Source organism: Dermacentor variabilis, chromosome 9 (assembly GCF_050947875.1).
Source record: "Dermacentor variabilis isolate Ectoservices chromosome 9, ASM5094787v1, whole genome shotgun sequence".
Classification (NCBI taxonomy): Eukaryota; Metazoa; Arthropoda; class Arachnida; order Ixodida; family Ixodidae; genus Dermacentor; species Dermacentor variabilis.
The window spans coordinates 36,027,392-36,045,271 of NC_134576.1; the positions used below are offsets into that span (position 1 = coordinate 36,027,392).

The following is a 17,880-nucleotide window of genomic DNA, read 5'->3' on the forward strand; positions in this document are numbered from 1 at the left end:
GCACACGTGGCGGTGGCGTCCTCATTGCTGCAAACAAACAGCTTTCGTGTTCTGTTATCAAAATATCCTCCGACCTTGAAATATTATGGTTAATCTGTCGTTCCGCACCACAGTCTGTGCTCTTGGGAGTTTGCTACAGGCCTCCTAGACACACTCCAGATTTTTCACGCGAACTTAATAATATTTTAACCAAACTTTCGACTAAATACCCTAATGCTCGCGTCGTTCTCTTTGGAGACTTTAACTTTCCGAATATCGACTGGATGACCCTAACCTCGTCAGCACCCAATGCGAAAGAAGCTAACGAATTTCTTGACGTTTGCCTAAACTTTAATCTTACTCAGCTAGTATCACAACCTACACGAGTCACTTCCGATACCGCCAATATTCTTGACATAATCTTAACAACAGATCCAGGGAGCCTATCTTCTATAACATTTCTAAAAGAAATAAGTGACCACAAAGTAATTCATGCTAATTTTGCCTTTGTCCCCGAAATACGCCACGCTTGCAGGAAAACAATTCGACTATATGACAAGGGGAACTATGGGGCCATCATTAGTGAACTTAATGCCTTTTTTCCCTCGTTTCAAGATGGTTTTTGGGAACGACCTATTAACGAAAACTGGTCACTCTTCAAGAACAAAATGAACCGATTAGCTGATGACTTCATCCCTAAGGTAACTTTCCGTCCTACCCGCCAAAAACCTTGGTTTACTAAATCATTAAAATCGCTTGAAAACAAGAAGAAACGTCTTTTTCGTATCGCCAAGACTAGAAACAGTGTTTGCGCATGGGACAAATACAACATTGCAGAAAAAGCATACTTAACAGAAGTGCGCAACGCTAAATACTCATTCTTTCACACTGAGCTATCAAAAATCCTTGCTGATTCACCCAAACGTTTCTGGCAAATTCTAAACCCACATGACACCCCTCCCGTTATCCTTACTAATCAATCTGGTCAAGAAGCAAGTTGTTCAGAAAGTGCCAATATATTTAATACAGCCTTTTCGTCTGTCTTTACAAATGAACCTAACCCTACTGAAACAGAACCGTTTTCCGCTAGTTTACCAGAAATGCCACCCATAAGCATTAGTTTCGCTGGTATCCTGTCCTTAATTGAAAAAATGAAATTGTCATCTTCTACTGGTACGGACGAAATAAATTCCAAGCTCTTGAAAAACACTAAGCACATATCTGCCGAATTTTTACTGTTACTGTTTTCCCAGTCACTTTCCTCAGGAATTCTCCCTTACGACTGGAAGTGTGGGAAGGTCATTCCAGTTCACAAAGCAGGCAACAGAGACTGTCCGTTAAATTACCGCCCCATATCTCTAACCAGTGTGTGCTGCAAACTCATGGAACATATCATATACTCTCAGGTCATGCATTTCCTTGATTCTAACAGCTTTTTTAATCCCTCTCAACACGGATTTCGAAAAGGCCTCTCATGCGAATCCCAACTAGCCCTTTTTCTTCACGACCTGAATGCTAACCTCGACACTAACCTACAAACAGATGCCATTTTTCTTGACTTCACCAAGGCTTTTGATAAAGTACCACACAAGCGTCTGCTAATGAAGCTCTCTCAACTAAATCTGCCACACGACGTTCTAAACTGGATCGCCCAATTTCTGACTAACCGCTCTCAGTTTGTTTCCCTTAACAATGTCAAGTCTGACTCGCTCCCTGTAACGTCCGGCGTGCCGCAGGGATCTGTCCTCGGCCCACTTTTATTTCTAATATATATCAACGACTTGCCTAATAATTTATCATGTAACATCCGCATGTTCGCTGACGACTGTGTTATCTACCGCAAAATAACTAACATATCTGACCAAACAGCCCTACAAAATGATCTTAATAAAGTGTTAGACTGGTGTAACCGCTGGCTAATGACCCTTAATCCTAACAAATGTAAATTAGTTTCCTTCCACCGCCGCAAAAACCCACTCCAATTTCCTTATAAAATCGCTAACATACCAGTTGGAACAAGTGAATCCTATAAATACCTTGGTGTAACATTAACCCCTGATCTTTCCTGGCGCACCCATGTCACGAATATCATTTCATCGGCTAACCGATCATTAGGATTTCTAAAACGTCATCTGCGTCACTCACCCTACCACGTAAGACTTTTGGCTTACCAATCATTAATTCGACCCAAACTTGAATACGCATCACCAATCTGGAGCCCTCACCAAGTTTATTTGATTAACGCTATCGAAGCAGTGCAAAATCGTGCTGCTCGCTTCATTCATTCTTCTTATTCATATGATATCAGTGTGTCATCCCTTAAGAATGACTCTGGTCTGCCCACTCTTTCGTCTCGCCGCAGGATCGCCACACTATCACTTTACCACAAGTTTTATCACAGTTCTTTCAGCCATCCACCTTACATCGCTCCCGCCGCTCGCACATCCCCCCGCACGGGCCATCCACTTCAAGTCACCCGACCCCGTTCTGGCACCACTACTTTTTCTGCATCATTTTTTTGCCGCGCAGCTTCAGAATGGAATGGCCTTCCCCACGACATTGTTTCAATCACCTGTCCATCACGTTTTATTCAAAGTGTATCCATATACCTGTCTTGTTAAATACCTGTGGCATTTGTAACATCTCTGTACAACCCACCCCTTATGTAACACCCCCTTGTGGGGTCTTTAAGGAAATAAAGTGAAGTGAAGTGAAGCCTGGTTTTTTCGAAAATGCGTCTGAATTCACATATGCGGCCATTTTTATTCACAAGCTGCTCCTATCAGAACCTGGGCATTGCAGCCGGGAAAAACCACAGCAGCAGCATTAAAACGAACAAAAAAAAAGAGCTTAACAGTCACTCTAGCACACGCTAAAGAGGATGAAGGGGAAAGCTTGCGCGCTCACGAGGCGTAAATTACTTGACATTCTCATTCGGATGCGTTGTTGTTTCTTGGTTCTTGTTTTCTCCCAAAGTTCATGGATTTGAGCGTCTTAATGAACTGTATCATCATTAACTGCGCATGGACTAACACCAATGGTAGCGGGTTTGGCTCCCACCAATGATCGTGGGTTTGTCATCAATGGTGGCACCATCGATTTTGGTCCCACCATAGGTCGAGGGTTTGACTCCACCAATGATGGTGGGTTCGTTTATGAATGGTGGGAACATCAATTTTCGTCCCACCAAAGGTGGAGCGTTTGAGTCCCACGAGAGGTAGTGAGTACGACGGCCTTAGTTACCTCTATCGTAATTATTTGTGCTTTAAATAACACCAAATTGTCGTGGGCTGCACTCTCACCAGTTATCCTGGGCGCATTGATGGTGCCATCAATGGTGGCACCATCAGTTTTAGTGGCGTTCAATTTCGGTCCCAGCAAAGATCGTGGGTTCGACTACCACTAATGGTGGCACTGTAGCGGCGCGAATACCGGCTTGAAAGCAGGCAAAGAAGATGGCCTCGCGTGCAGGTAACGCGAGGATACAACGCACTAGCGCGGTCGCCCTGAGCGGCCGCGGTGTCAGCCGCTCCCGAGATGCTGCTGCACCACAGCTGGCCGGCGTAAATAAACCGTGGCTTCGGCGGCTAGCTCTTCGCGTCTCCCACCACAAATTGGCGACACCGCACGACCGAGCCCAGCCATACCAACCTCAGCGCACCGACTCGACTCTACCAAGGCGAGTAGTGACGTGGCCTCACGCGGTTCGGCAGACGTCCCGCGATTGTAAGGTGTTCGAGAATTCTACATCGGCATGCCGGATTTCTCGTTCATCCAGTTGGACAGCCATTTTTTCTCAACAAGGTTTCAGGCTCCAGGCTGCGTTCCAGGCTCCAGCTTGAATCCCCCGGCCCCGACATCTATTCAGATTTGCGGGCAGCCGTCCTTGTTGACTACGTCATCTCGACCATTCACTGATAACAGCTCTCGACATTTGAACCATCGCGTCATTCCGCGTGTTCTCGGCCCACATCACCTGGGTCCACCCTTACCGATCGTCAACACGCGCCGGCCCACACATCAAACCTCTACTCGGTCCGTGAGCCTACTCCCGAGTTTAAAGGCTGCTGTGCGATAAATCTTTCCAAGGAATTCAGTGGGCCAAGCGTATGTGCTTTCAGCTACTCTTCGGCCTTCTAATTCCTCGGACGTTCCCGCAAGCTGTCCGCTTTCCGTTCGGGGGCACCTCACTCATCATCGATACAGAGGCTCGCCCACCTAGGCGCAAAGTTCATTCTCGCAGGTACGGCGCCGCCACAAGAAAATCCTTCATGATGCCTTCAGCGACCACCGCAACCCTGGTGCTATTGGCATTCGAGATTTCACCGCAAGCATCAGCAGGTGAGCGTTCCAATGTTCTGAGCTAACACCTTCCGCGGATGCATGGCATACCAAGGTTTTACAGGAGTTATAGCTCTGGCATATGGTTTATTCAGCTTGAGTATCGCTTCTACGTCTATATCGTGAATAATCAACACTTGTGCTATCTCCATGCAAGTCCAGAGCTGCCAGATGCTCTACTTTTGGAGCTCCGACTTCTAGAGGCCCGGGGATCTACGAGAACCTGCGGCAGGTCGATCGACATTTCACACCACGGTATCACGCTACGCCTCGCTCACAACCTACTTTGCTGGTGCTGCCTGGTACATTTATTTCGGATTGCATGAACCCGACGCTCCCAGTGACGACATCACGTGCACACTTTCTCGGACTTCACCATTGGACTTTATTACAATCGCGCTTCGAACTAGGAGGGGGCTTTGTAGCGGCGCGACTATGGCCTCAAAAGCGTGAAAAGATGAAGATGGAATCACGTGCAGGTAGCGCGAGGATAGAACACAACTAACGTGCTCGACCTGAGCGGCCGTGGTCGAGTACGTTACATCGGTATGAAATAAAACCACGTGACTTCGCTCATGCGGCGCCGTATTTGAACGCTCTCAACTGCGCTTCGCGCGACAGAACCGTGCACGCGGACTGTAGCGAAGTGGCCGGCCGCAACTCTATAGGCATTGGCTTCCGAGTGCATCAGCATCTGTGGCGGTGGCACACGGAAATGAAGCGCCGCCATCACTGATAAGCGATAGGCTTGACGCACGGTTGACAGCGCTGCAATATGATGGCGTACGAGCGCAGTCACGTGGTTTTAATTCCTATTTCGCGGGCTTTCTTTAAACGCCGAAAAAGATCGCCACGCTGCATGTATGTTGCCACAAAAAATTGGATCGATCGTTTCTGAACCCCCTCTACAACGCAGCGAAACGCGCTTTCCCTAGAATATTAAAAATTTTGCAAAATTAATATGAGTTGATTAACCAAATAGGCGGAATATAAGAAAATGCTCTAAGGAAAGCCACATGGCAGCAAACCACATGCCGTTTCTTTCATTCGGCTGTATAACAGCCTGTATAACATATAACTATAACTATAACATACCGCATATAATATAACTATAACACCCTGTATAATCATCTTGGTCGTAGGTACCGCCAGTCTGGTGCGTGCTTTAGAGTAAACAGCATTTCGGTCTAATATATACGTTTCTAATGCGGAGAGCAGTCTTTGCCTGCTTCGGCCATTTTGAGTTTCCTACGCTGACCTAGTGACCCTAGTCATGTACTTTCTTGGGCCATCACGCATGTGCTCCTGGTCGTGGTGCCATCGTGGCCGTTCCATCGTCGTCATTCCAGCTTCGTGATCTTACTCTCGTCATGTCCTCATCGCCACGCTTTCTGCCGTGACCCCGAGGCCCAAGTTGTCTAACAGACTGGGCCATTAGGTACGAGATTCGGCTATGGCATCACGTGGTCGTCATGTCATCGCGATTGTTGCATCGTTATGATTGCAGCTTTATCATCCGACTGTCGTCATGCCATATGCGTCATACAGTCGTCTTGCATTCGATGTCACACCACCGTCGTCATACTGTCGTGATCATTCCATCGTGCTCACTTCAGCTTCGTCATCCTACTCTCGTCAAGCCGTTGTGACATTAGCGTTGTCACGCAAGCTCGGTACAGTGGTCATCACGCCAATGTCGCCGCACACTCGTGGTCGTGATGCGGTTGCGGTGGTTTGATCGTCATCCTTGTAATTGTGACATGCGAGTTTGATCAGGTCGCGACCCATACTCGTCACACAGTCGTCGTTGTACTGTCGTCATTATGCCATCATTGTCAGCGTGTCGTTGCGCTGTCATCACTTCGGTTACGACATCCCATCGTCGTCATCAAAGCGTCGTCATACAGCCTTCATCGATTAATCGACGTTATTTCTTGTTCGTCATTTCACTGTAACAAAACTCTCGCCATTCAGTAATGACTGTTCCGCCGTTGTTGTGCCATCGTCGTCATTGCGTCATCGCCAGAATGACGCTACGATGCGCATGTTTTCCAACAGTCATCGTCATACCGCCCTGGTCGTGCCGTTGTTGTCATTTCCGCTTCTTTAGCCGGTTGCCATTATACTATCGTCTCACCATTGTTGCCATAAAGTTGTCGCCATCTCACTGTTTTCTCATCGTCGTTACGCTTTTGCCTAACTTAACAATCGAGACCCAATTGCCGTCATACCACGATACATACCAAGATGGCAGGGCACCCTCATAATTTAAATGTTGAGATTTATGGATTTTTAATTTTATGTATACGCCAATATTTAGTAACATTTTGTAAAATAACTTAACTTCCTATCACTGTTAGTTAGGGAGTCAGTTTTCCAACCTATACCCTCGTATCGTGAAACCGAGAACCGGTAGTATTTTTTATACAAATATTCTTCATACAAATATTATACAAATATAGTTATTCTTTCTCTTTGACCTTGATTTTGCTCCCCCCTTATGTAATGCCTTCGGGCCTTTAAGGGAAAAATAAATGAAATGAAATGGAATTATTCAAAACACTTTTTCCATTTTATGTTGTCGTCGAGCCGCGACACAAACAACAGGAGACTCTGGTGCATCTCATGGGGGCACCAGCTATGAAGCTGGTGCACTTTAGGCGCCTATGCTGTTTTAGAGTCGATCACTTGGTTTGAATATTTGTTTTACGTTTTTCTCAAAACAAGATTTTCCTTCACCTCATGTTACCCAAACCATGATAACTTTCTCAAATGAATATCTTTATATAAAACTTTGCACTCATTCCTCACATAGAGATGTGCGCAACGAACTACAACAGAAGAAATCGATGAAAAATTTTTCCATTTACAGCTCACTTTACAAATAGATTTGCCCCAAATTGGTATTTCTTCCCTTTGGTTACTTTTCCGGGCAATACTTCCTCAATATTTATCACATTTCATTTACCCTAGTCGATTACATAGGAACCACGATTAGCTGCATAAAAGCTAAAGCTTTACTCGGTTCAGTCGTTCATTAGTTACTTATCACGGATGGTGCGACTAGCACTTTCACCATACTTTATGACAAAAATTACCAGCCAAAAATAAAATGAACCATCTTCTGCATTTTAAGTTGTTGAATAAGGTAAATAAGACAGTCGTATTCAAGAAAAAAGGTTATATATATCGTGGTTTCCGATTGATTGAGTTTTCTTTTTTTTGTGGGGCCTACCACCCTAAACTGTAGAAGCATAATAGCATCCTTGCGTCACCAGGCTGCGGTTGCAGCGCGTGCAGCGGTGCTCGAGACTGTGCTAAAGCGCCTGAGACAAGTCAAGTGAATGCGGTCGCATAAAAAAAATGTATTACCGACGAAAAGAGCGACCAATGACCGTGGTCCTCAAGTGCAAGCTGTTACGTTAGGCATACACATAAGGCTACCTTACTCTCTCCCACGTGATTTAACCCTCACCTGGCTTTATTCAACAAACCTCCGGCTAACTGTACACCTGATAGTGGGAAACCTGTTCCTTCACATACGTGCTTTGCACTACTATAACCAGTGCTTCCCTCTTCCCTGCACCCGACTTCTTCCACAGCCATGGTTGCGTGAGCGACTCATATTACGACCATACCTCAGAGAGCTTAATCAGCACAGCGCTGCATAATCACCCCAAACACCAGAAGTACTCTGGACTGAGAGAGAGAGAGACAATAAACTTTTATTGAGCCCTTAGTAAAGGTTGGTGCGCGCTGGCACCAGACGGGGTGGAACTTTCTTCTCAGGTCCCATATGCGTCCAGCAGTCCCTGGCCCCTAGCCGCCAGCGCGAGCTGGGTCGGTAGGTCGGGGCTGGACAACAAGGTCTCCCATCGCTCGGGGGGGGGGGGGATTGCGGCTGGGGAGGGGGTAGGGATGGTGGCGGGTTCTTGAGCTTAGTGCACTCTGCCAGGATGTGTGCTGGAGTGCCTTCTGATCGCCTGCAACACGGGCATGAAGTGTCATGCTCTGTTGGAAACATCTTGTGCAAGAGCACGGGATGCGCTAGCGCCCCCGCATGCGTGCATCGGACGATCGTTTGATGCCTTCGGCTGAGTTGCGGAAATGGACGGGGAAGCCTACATCTGCCACTTCTGTACATTTGGGTGATGTCTGTAATTTGTCACGGGGTACTCTTGCTCTGGCTCGTCCTCGGCCCGAATCGACAGTTCTCGAGCATGGTGGTCGGCGAGTGGATTGCCTTCCACATGCGAGGGAGCCGGGACCCACACAAGCTCAATGGCCCGTGCCGGTGATTTGCGTTTGGTGATGATCACTAGTGCCGCGGGAGAAATGTTCCCCTTGTGGTAGTTTGCGTAGGCTGTCTTGGAGTCTGCGACCACGGTCCTCACTCCCGGTTGTGCGATGGCGAGGGCCACGGCCACTTCTGCTTCGGCTGTATTCGTCGTCCGTATCGACGCACCTGTGACCTGATTATCGATGGTGATGACGACCGCCGTTACTCTGGTGCCGTGCTTGGGAAGCGAGGCGTGCGCGTAGAGAACCACGGGGTCCTCTTCCAGCTGCCGAGCCAGTGCCTTGGCCCGCGCAGAGCGTCTCTCGTCGTTCCTCCCCGGATGCATGTTCCGGGGGAGGGGCTTGGTCTTAATGTCTCTCCACGTGGTTAGGGAGCGGCTCCATTGTCGGTTGCTGTTCAATTTGTCATCCTATCTTGCGTAGTACAGCCCGGCGTGCTCTGTCCGGCTCCGCCTTACTCTCTGGTGGGATAGGTGTGCTGCCACCACCGTGTTGTGGGCACCCATGTTCAGCAGCTTCTGCGTTGACGAATAGACTGGGATGCCCATGGCGAGCTTGACTGCTTTCCTTATCGTCGTGTTCAGCGTCTCACGGTTCACCTTCGTAAGCTGGAGGTACGGGGCGGAGTACGTTACGCGTGACACGAGGAATGACTGCACCAGGCGCAGTGTGTCTTCTTCTTCGATCCCTCTGTTCCGGTTGGTGACTCTTCGGATCATGCTCAGGACCTGCTCTGATGTCGTCTTGATTTTGTTGACGGCTGCGTGCGCCTTGCTGTCGCTGCGCAACAGCAGGCCCAGTATGCGGATCTGCTGCTTTGGTTGATCTCTGTGTCGTCGATGGTGATAATTATGTTCTGCGGTCGCTCTTTCTTTGGTCTTCCGGGCTGTACCATGAGCAGCTCCGATTTCTGTCGAGCGCAGCTCAGGCCGCAGTTCGTGGCATAGTCGTGGACGGTCGCTGCCGCTCTCTGCAGGGCTTCTTCCGCCCAGACATCGGACACCGCTCGTTCGTCCACATCGTTATATCGTCGGCATAGAACGCGTGGTCCGCCCCTTCGATCTGATTGAGTAGTTCGGGCAGGGGCACGAGGGCCAGGTTGAAAAACAGAGGCGACAGGACCGACCCCTGTGGGGTACCCCTGTCTCGGAGCTCCACAGGCTTAGACCTGTCCCTTTCCTATCCAGATAGTCGCCGTTCTATTGGGTAGGAAATCTTTTAATAGAGCCGTAGGTCTTGCAGCCACACCCCGTCTTGCGCAGGTTTTCGAGCAAGCTGGCGTGGGACACGTTATCGAAGGCCCCCTTGAGGTCCAAAGCCAGTATACCCCGTGGTGCGTGCCTCGTTGCTCTTTTAACTTAACCACTAGTTCGTGTAATTAGATCAGGACGTCTTCGGTGCATATGGGCTGGCAGAATCCATACATGGTCGCCGGCATCTGACTCGTCTCGTCCAGGTGTGCTTGAACTCTTCTGAGAACCGTGCGTTCCATGAGCTTGCCCACACGGGACGTGAGCGAGATCTGGTGCATGTTCTCGATCGTCAGAGGTTTGCAGGGTTTCGGCATGAAGCGTACCTCGGCCTCTTTTCATTCTGCGGGCAACTTCGAGCTTTCCCAGGTTCTGTTGATGTGACCCAGGAGCCCGCGTGCCGCCGCATCGTTCCTGTTGCTGAGCGGCTTGTATGTAATGGCGTCCGTTCCGGGTGCGCTCGTCTTATTACTTTCGCCTATGGCTGTTAATAACTCCGTGAGGGTGAACGGTTTATCCAATGCCGGATTTTCCAGTCCCCCGCACTCCTCCGGTATCGGAAATCGCCCTCTCTTCGTCTTGAGGTAGATCGCCTTGAGGTCTTTGATGAACCTTTGGCCGTTGCCATCGTAAGCGTTCAGAACTTTAGTGAGGTTGCGGTTTGTTGCGGTCTTGCTGCTCAACGGGTCTATCGGGTGTCTGAGCAGGCGCCTTGCTGAAGATAAGAAGGCAGCTGGAGAGGCCCTCTAGACTGAGGGTCTCTCCAGCTGTCTTCTTATCTTCAGCAAGGCGTTTATTTCCCTCCCGCACAGCAGCGAATCTGTTAAGAGTCTGATTACTCCGGTAAACAGTGCGCATGTGGTTATAATTCGAAAGCTATCACTGCACCTCCTTCTCACTATGGAGCCGTATTCTGTAACGATTGTCTTCGCCTACCATTACCCGCTGGGGTCGTGGCGTAGTGGCTTTCGAGGTGGCAGGGTTGAGTCCGAGGGCACCGGATGGAATCCAGGCAGTGGCAGCCACATTTCGATCTGGGCGAAATGCAAGAAACGCACGCTAACCTTCAATTGGGTGCACATTAAAGAGCTCCAGATGGTCGAAATTATTCCGTAGTCCCCCACTACGGTACGCCTCGTAATCATGTCGTGTTTTTGGCCTGTGAAACCAAAGAAATTATTTGTTTTTCGTCTACCATACTTCTGGCGCTTCATCATTCAGTGACATGACAGTGCGCTTTCCTTATCACTGATATCGGTCACCCGCAGCAACGGTATTAAGTGATGAATAGAATAGAAGGGAAAAATGCGCAGAACGCCGGATGGACGACAGTGTGACTTTTATACATGTAGCGGCCGCTCTACACAGGGCGGTGTATGAAGGCTAGTATACAGCAAAAAAAAAAAACGAAAAAAAGCGTATATGTGGGATTCAACATGGTTTGAGAATCTGTTCATGCTAAACTTTCTTTGATCTTCGCGAGAGACGCTATTCCTGTTTGGCTACTATCTGTAAGTATGGAGCCCACAACCAGGCTGGACACATTTTAACCAGGACGTGCCTCCTTCGGCATAAGCTTGTGGCGCTGCAACATCGTAGACACGTCCGGGCTGAACTTATTCTGCACAAACGTTCTTTTTTCTTTCAATGTACTTGACCAGACTCGTAAGAACCACGGTGAGGTTTTACTGCTGTATCATCGGTGCTTATCGAAGCCCCCCGGATGCGTGTGTACGAGGAAATGGGCACTCGGGATCCAACTTTACCTGCGGCGTGTAGAATACGGAATAAACGTGGTAGAAAGACGGCACGACTCGAGCACGCACTCGTGCAGCTTCATTCGCGTACAATCTGTTTTAAGTGAGTTACAGTGCAACCGGAGCACAGAGGACGACCCAGACGACGAAAAATCGGCTCTACTAAGAACTGATGGTAAATTGCACTTGGTGACTACGCATTATAATCGTACAATAGTTGGCAAAAAAGCAAAAGCATACAAAAAGAGAAACAAACTGCCACTGCAATAAACTATCACTTGTTAGTTGACAGCGTCGTGCCTGAGGTATTTCTGTTCTGTCCTCCTATGTGCTCCGCTCGCGGTAAGCCTCGCGTAAAACAACACCAAATAGCTCATCAGTCTGTTCAATCTGTTTTGTTTTCGCTGAAGGTAAAAGTTCAATCTAACCGAAACACTCGACGAGCTGTGGCTCTCTAGCTCGTGTTCCAAACCATTCTTCGCTTCGTATAACGATGGTGCTCCGCGTCAAGTTTCGGGGCGAACTAGCGGAGTATTTCCTAAATGTATTCTGGCTGGGCTGGGATGCGCGCAAGAAGGAAACAGGCACCACTAGCCGATCAGCACTTCGGCAGCAGACTAAATAGACGCGTGCACTAGGTGGACCTCCTCCTGTTAACAGACCTCATTGGTGCTCCTAGCCCCCAACTCGGCGAAGAGTGTGATTGTGAAGAGGCGCTATTTTCTGCAGCCCTTTAAGGTGGATGACTCAGCGCCTTCGACGAAGCTCCAGTTCACCTTTACGAGCTGAAATGGACCCTCGCTCTCAATCCCGCGTTCTAAACCGCTGTGTTGGGCAGGATCGTCCAGCCAAACACCATCACTGCTTGACGCATGAGGACAATTGGAACCTTACGCGTCGTGACCCATCGTGCAAAAGGCAGCCTACACCCAGAAACCGTAAAGTGGGAAACGAGGCCAAAGCTTCGCTTTAAATTTGACGCCGTACCCGCCGCCGTGGTTCAGTAGGTGTGCCGCACTGCTGCGGCGCGCGAGGACAAGGATTGGACACCGGGGCCGCGGCAGTCGCATTTCGACGAAGATGAGATGCCAAATAATGCACCTGTTTCGCAATGTTCCTTGTTGTTTAGTTATATAGATAAATTTAAGTATTTATGTACTTATATTTAGGCGCACGTAAAAGAACTCCCCGTGGGTAAACTACTGCATGCTGCAGAATGATATCGTGGTTTTTGCACTTAAAGCTGCGGAATTTATCTCTGTAGCCGTCCACGATACGACATTCCTCATAACAGACTCACAGTGCACTTTAAGGAAGTGAAACGCCACAGTTCTTCAAGGTTACATCGCGTGTGCCAGAGCAGTCGCGGTGGTTCTGTACGCGAGTGTTTTGCCCTATAGCTGTCCTTCCGGAATTTTCCACTGCGGACATGCAAGCGAGACACAGAGAGAGAAAGAGACAGACAGAGAAAAGAAGGGAATCTCCTAATCAAGCAAAAAGAAAGGAGCGAAGGACAGTTTAGTAAGCCTACGCCTTGTGGTTCGCCAGCTCCCGGGAAGAAGGTGTCAATATTTATACACACGTGGTGATTTCCGACAATGACGTGCACGACGAGGATGAAAAGTTATTCCGCCCAGAATAAAGGCATGTCAGCTTCGGGCACAGAGCAGCCGCAGCGCATGCGCGAACCACACAGCCGAACGGAATCTCTCGAGAGAATGCGTAAGGAACGAGAAGTGACAGGGCACAGAAAAAAAAGCAGAACAAAACAAACACAGATGTACAAGTGTGGTGCTCTCCGTACAGCCTTCTATTCTCTTCCTCCCTTCGTCTGCATGCTTAAAAGGGCGGCAATGCTTCGCTGTCTTCCGGTCTGGTTGTAGGGCGCGTTAAACAAACACTGCCCCCTTAAGCGAAAGCATCCCCCTACCTATCCCTCCTCCTCCTCCTCGTGAGCCGCGGTTCCGCAAATAACGCCTAGGGCTGGACCTCCAAATCGTTCGTGCCTCTCGCCGGAGTGCGTGCGCGCGGATTCGTTCTATTTACACGCAGTGCGCGGCAGGTCATTTTCTCTCGGCCGCGCACAAATCGCTGTGCCATTCTATTTCACCGTGCCGCTGCCGTTTGTTGTTCTTTCCTCGTTCCTTTAGCTAGATTGTTGTTTGGCTCGCCCTTGGACGCCCTTCCGAAAGCGGATAGCAACGGGTGCACTATGCAAACTACGTCGAGGTATAAATTCTCTTTCACGTATGTCTACGTATCTTGCTAAATAAAACAACAAAGGGCGATTATAATCAAATGTTTGATCGAGACCCTCCTGGCAAGGGAGAAGCACAATAAAATAAAAGAATCATTTGCCATGATTCAAGCACACTGGATTAACTATACTTTGACCTTTCGTGGGGGTCCTTTGAGGGGGGGGGGGGGTCCTTCGTTCCGAATAAACAGCAAAGGCTCTATGAGGCTGTCAATTATTTCAAGCCTGTTTGTTTGGCTTGCATTATTTTGCGCTTAAATCACTATTTTCTTTAAGCTAACCAGTAGAACATGGAGCAAACAGGATTATCCGAAGAGACGGACGCAATGGACTGATTCAGCGACCTGTTCATATAAACTTACTACAAAAATTCGTGTAGTACATAATTTGGAAGTACACGAAGCGACACACTAGTGTTACTTTATTTTCACATTGCTCTTTGTATTCTGTAATATGAAGAGAGCTCAGCAAACATCTTCCCGCTCATTCACATGGGGCTAAGGTTTGTGTAAGGATGAAGCTGAGCAGCAGATATTTGTCGTGTTTAGAGGTATTTATAGGGATGAATTACCTCTTGTGACACACACACACACACACACACACACACACACACACACACACACACACACACACACACACACACACACACACACACACACACACACACACACACACACACACACACACACACACACACACACACACACACACACACACACACACACACACGCACGCACGCACACACACACACACACACACACATCATCATCATCATCATCAGCAGCAGCAGCAGCAGCAGCAGCATCAGCATCAGCATCATCCCATTTTATGTCCACTGCAAGGTCATACATATATAAGCACGCAGATACATATATAGAAATGATATGTGCAGGGCTTTAACACGTAGTTGCCCTTCGATCTCAGCGACAAGATTGTTCATGTCAACGAAGACCACAGAGCTGTAAAGAAAAAGAAACCATTCTGGGAGTTTACGTGCCGAAACCGCGATATCATTATGAGGCACGCCGCAGTTAGAAACTACGCTACACCTTGGAACTGGGGTTGTTTCCTGAATGCGCAGCTTTTTCTCAGAATACAAGAGCGTTTGTGTATTTCGACCCAATCTCAATAAAGCCGTGGCAGCAGAGTTCGCAACCGCGACCATCAGCTCAGCCGCGGTACCCCATTCCCACTACGCTACCGCCAGAGGTGGTGAACTTTTCAAACGCGCATTTATGGTTTCCCTCCAAACCAAAGAATTCCTAAAACTTGCAAAGTGATATCGCCCTGCAGTGCGGAGCGATCAACCCGATTGCTCTCCTTGGCTTCTGCGTCTTCATCGCGACTTTCCCATCGAAGATCTCACGCGTACTCGGAACTTTCATCTCATTACTGGGGTCACGTATAGCAAAACTGATTAAACTAACCCGCCCACATCTCGCCTTCAGTTTCGCTGTGATTTTGACCGCGACACGCACTCCTAAAGTAGGCCGCTTGTCGGAGCCAAGCTTTCGACCCAAGCGTTGCCTTCCGTCTCCTTGCTTTCTCTCTTGACCCAAGAGGAATACACGGGAATGACTTTTCTCGCCTCTGCTTTTTCTTCTCGACAACAATGCCGAATGGCACGCGTACAGTTACCGAAAGAAAAGCCAAGATCGCCCGAAGGGGCGTCCATTTAGTTTCACATCACTGGGACGCACGTCAGAGTGCTTCAGCGTCACTGGCTGATTGCTTTAGTCGCCTCGGGTGACGAAGACTGCGTCAGACAGCTCGCGCGATGCGAGCAGAACCACTACTTCAGTGTCCGACAGTGGGCAGAACGCTGAAGCCTGGAAAGTCCCCCCCCCCTCCCGCCCCCCTCAGGCATTTGTTATTTTCAGAAAGAAATCGAATCGAACTGGTTGGGTCTAGCCTCTGGCGAGTCGGAAAAGTGAACGCCCCTTTGGGGGCGGGACTCACACGGAGAGATTGATGTTGAAGGGAATGCATAGGTCGGTGTTGCGTGGTGGAGAGTGTTCACGATAACCTATGACACCATATTCTTGTGTTGTACGTTTTGCACAATCCCCCTCCTCCTCCCAAGAGGAAAAAAATGAAGGAAAGGATTCATCACAGCAAAATTTGTCATCCAGCCGACAAAGGAACCTAAAGGCAAAATTTTGGCCTCGCTTTGGAACTTGCTAGCGCTCCGCCCCGCTGGGCGCTGATTATGGAGATAACAACAGGGAAATGCGTTGGTTTCGGATTCAATCTTCCTACCTTCCTTTTTTAGGTTTCTGTTGCCTTCTTTCTGAAAAATAGGTAGGCGTTGTGCCCCATCCACTCGTCATAGCCAGCCTGCTCCTCGCTTGCCTTCGCATCTCAAGCATAGCGGGCGTTTCTGCGAAGACATTAACCAATTTATCTTTAAAGAAAACACCTGTGGCAGATAGTACAATTATAATTTTTCATTTGGAAAGCTCTGACAGGCTGAAATTATTCGCGAATTCAAATAAATAGCTGACTTATTAACAAACATTAACTTCTCAAGTCTTTATCTAATTGCCTTAATTACGACACATACTGCAATTTACAAATTCCAGCCGGAGAGTTGGCAAGTCGTATCCGCTTGTAACAAATTCACAGGCTGACACCCGTTTCGAGGCATTAATTCCCGAAATTAGCGAATAAATGAATTGGTGATCTAGTCACTTTTGTGCTTCCATGCATAAAATGGCGTATTGTGAAAAATAATCTATGTGAAACGACAGTGCACTTTTACGGGAAGTTTGATGAAGCATATCGCTAAAATGTTGTCTTCCAGAGCTTTTGCAGCGCAGATGATAGCCTCTCGTTGGTCGAGAAATTTCGTGTTGATGTCCGTGGGCATAATGTGCGCCGATCCCACATTATGCCCACGGACATCCGGGCCCAGTACAATACCGGGCCGACACGCGGCGGAGGTGAAGCAGGCTTCAAGCAATCAGCAAAGTGAAGCGAAAAGTACATAAATTCTTTGGAATCACGCATAGAACATACAGGACAGCATTCGTTTCAATAAAGAACGAGCAGAAAACAAGCATATGAACCACAGAATTGATAATAAGACGCTCCTAATTAGAATGCGAAGCTCGTAGCCCTCCCAGCATACATTTCCCGGTAACAACTGCTGTTACGCAAGCTGCCGTGGCAATGACATTGCATACTAAAGCATTGCATACAATGCTCTAGTATAAATCATTCATTGCAATAAAGCTTTGCATACACCCCTCAATAGTTGTAGTGGCGGTTTTTAACATCTTCGCTCACATCCACTTTCGAAGGGCCGGGATGGCGAGTCAAGTCTTTAGAACGCACAAGGCACATTTTTAGACTGCAGGAAAAACTCTACAAGCATACATGCCACATACGGAAAAGGGAGTATTTCGCCAAGGCTGTCTAAAAAAATTGGCAGTGGCTTAGCTCGGCTATGCCAGGATATACGTAGCGAAAGCTATGGCATAGTATGGTTAGCCTTGGTGAATGTTGATTGCAAGTCCAGGTTAGTCTGGTTGTCTAGCTATGTTGCGGCGTTTAGCCAGTCGTTCGGCGTGCCGTTCCTCTGTTTCCTGATCGGTTCATTTCCTCTTCATCTCGTTCCGATGTCGATTCCAGGCCTCCTCCTGCTTATCAGAATTGTCGCCGTCCATAGTGCCGCCTCAACTGTAGTTGCGGCGCATGCGAGCTCTCCTTTTCAATCCTCCGACATGTTATCAGGCATACCACGCAGCTGGCGAAGCGAGCGGAGGCGAGCGCAACGACAAGGAATGCGGTGTGACGAGGAACGCAGTGTGACGTCATGTGCCTCGTCGGAGTACGGCCACGGTGAAATCACAAGTTCGCGGCCAGTAAAGCTTTCGCTTTAAAAAACCTCCGATTGTGCCTGAGCTTCTCTGTTCGCAGCACGCTACTATAGGCCCTATGTTATAGGAGCAGTGCGATGTGTCGCACACGCTCAGCTGCTGATGATTCGGAGCTC

At 48.5% G+C, this 17,880-nt stretch overlaps 1 protein-coding gene across 4 annotated transcripts in view; it reads right to left on the reverse strand.

Moving 5' to 3' along the window:
* Positions 1–17,880, reverse strand: part of LOC142592606 (putative protein kinase C delta type homolog) — a 556,922-nt gene that overhangs the window by 405,900 nt on the left and 133,142 nt on the right. The window contains exon 2 of one of the 4 annotated variants that reach the window (XM_075704146.1): positions 10,806–10,903. The exons of the other annotated variants lie outside the window; for them this stretch is intronic. The gene's annotated coding sequence lies outside the window, so the exon portion shown is untranslated. The remainder of the gene's footprint in view (positions 1–10,805; positions 10,904–17,880) is intronic. 4 annotated transcript variants of the gene reach the window in all.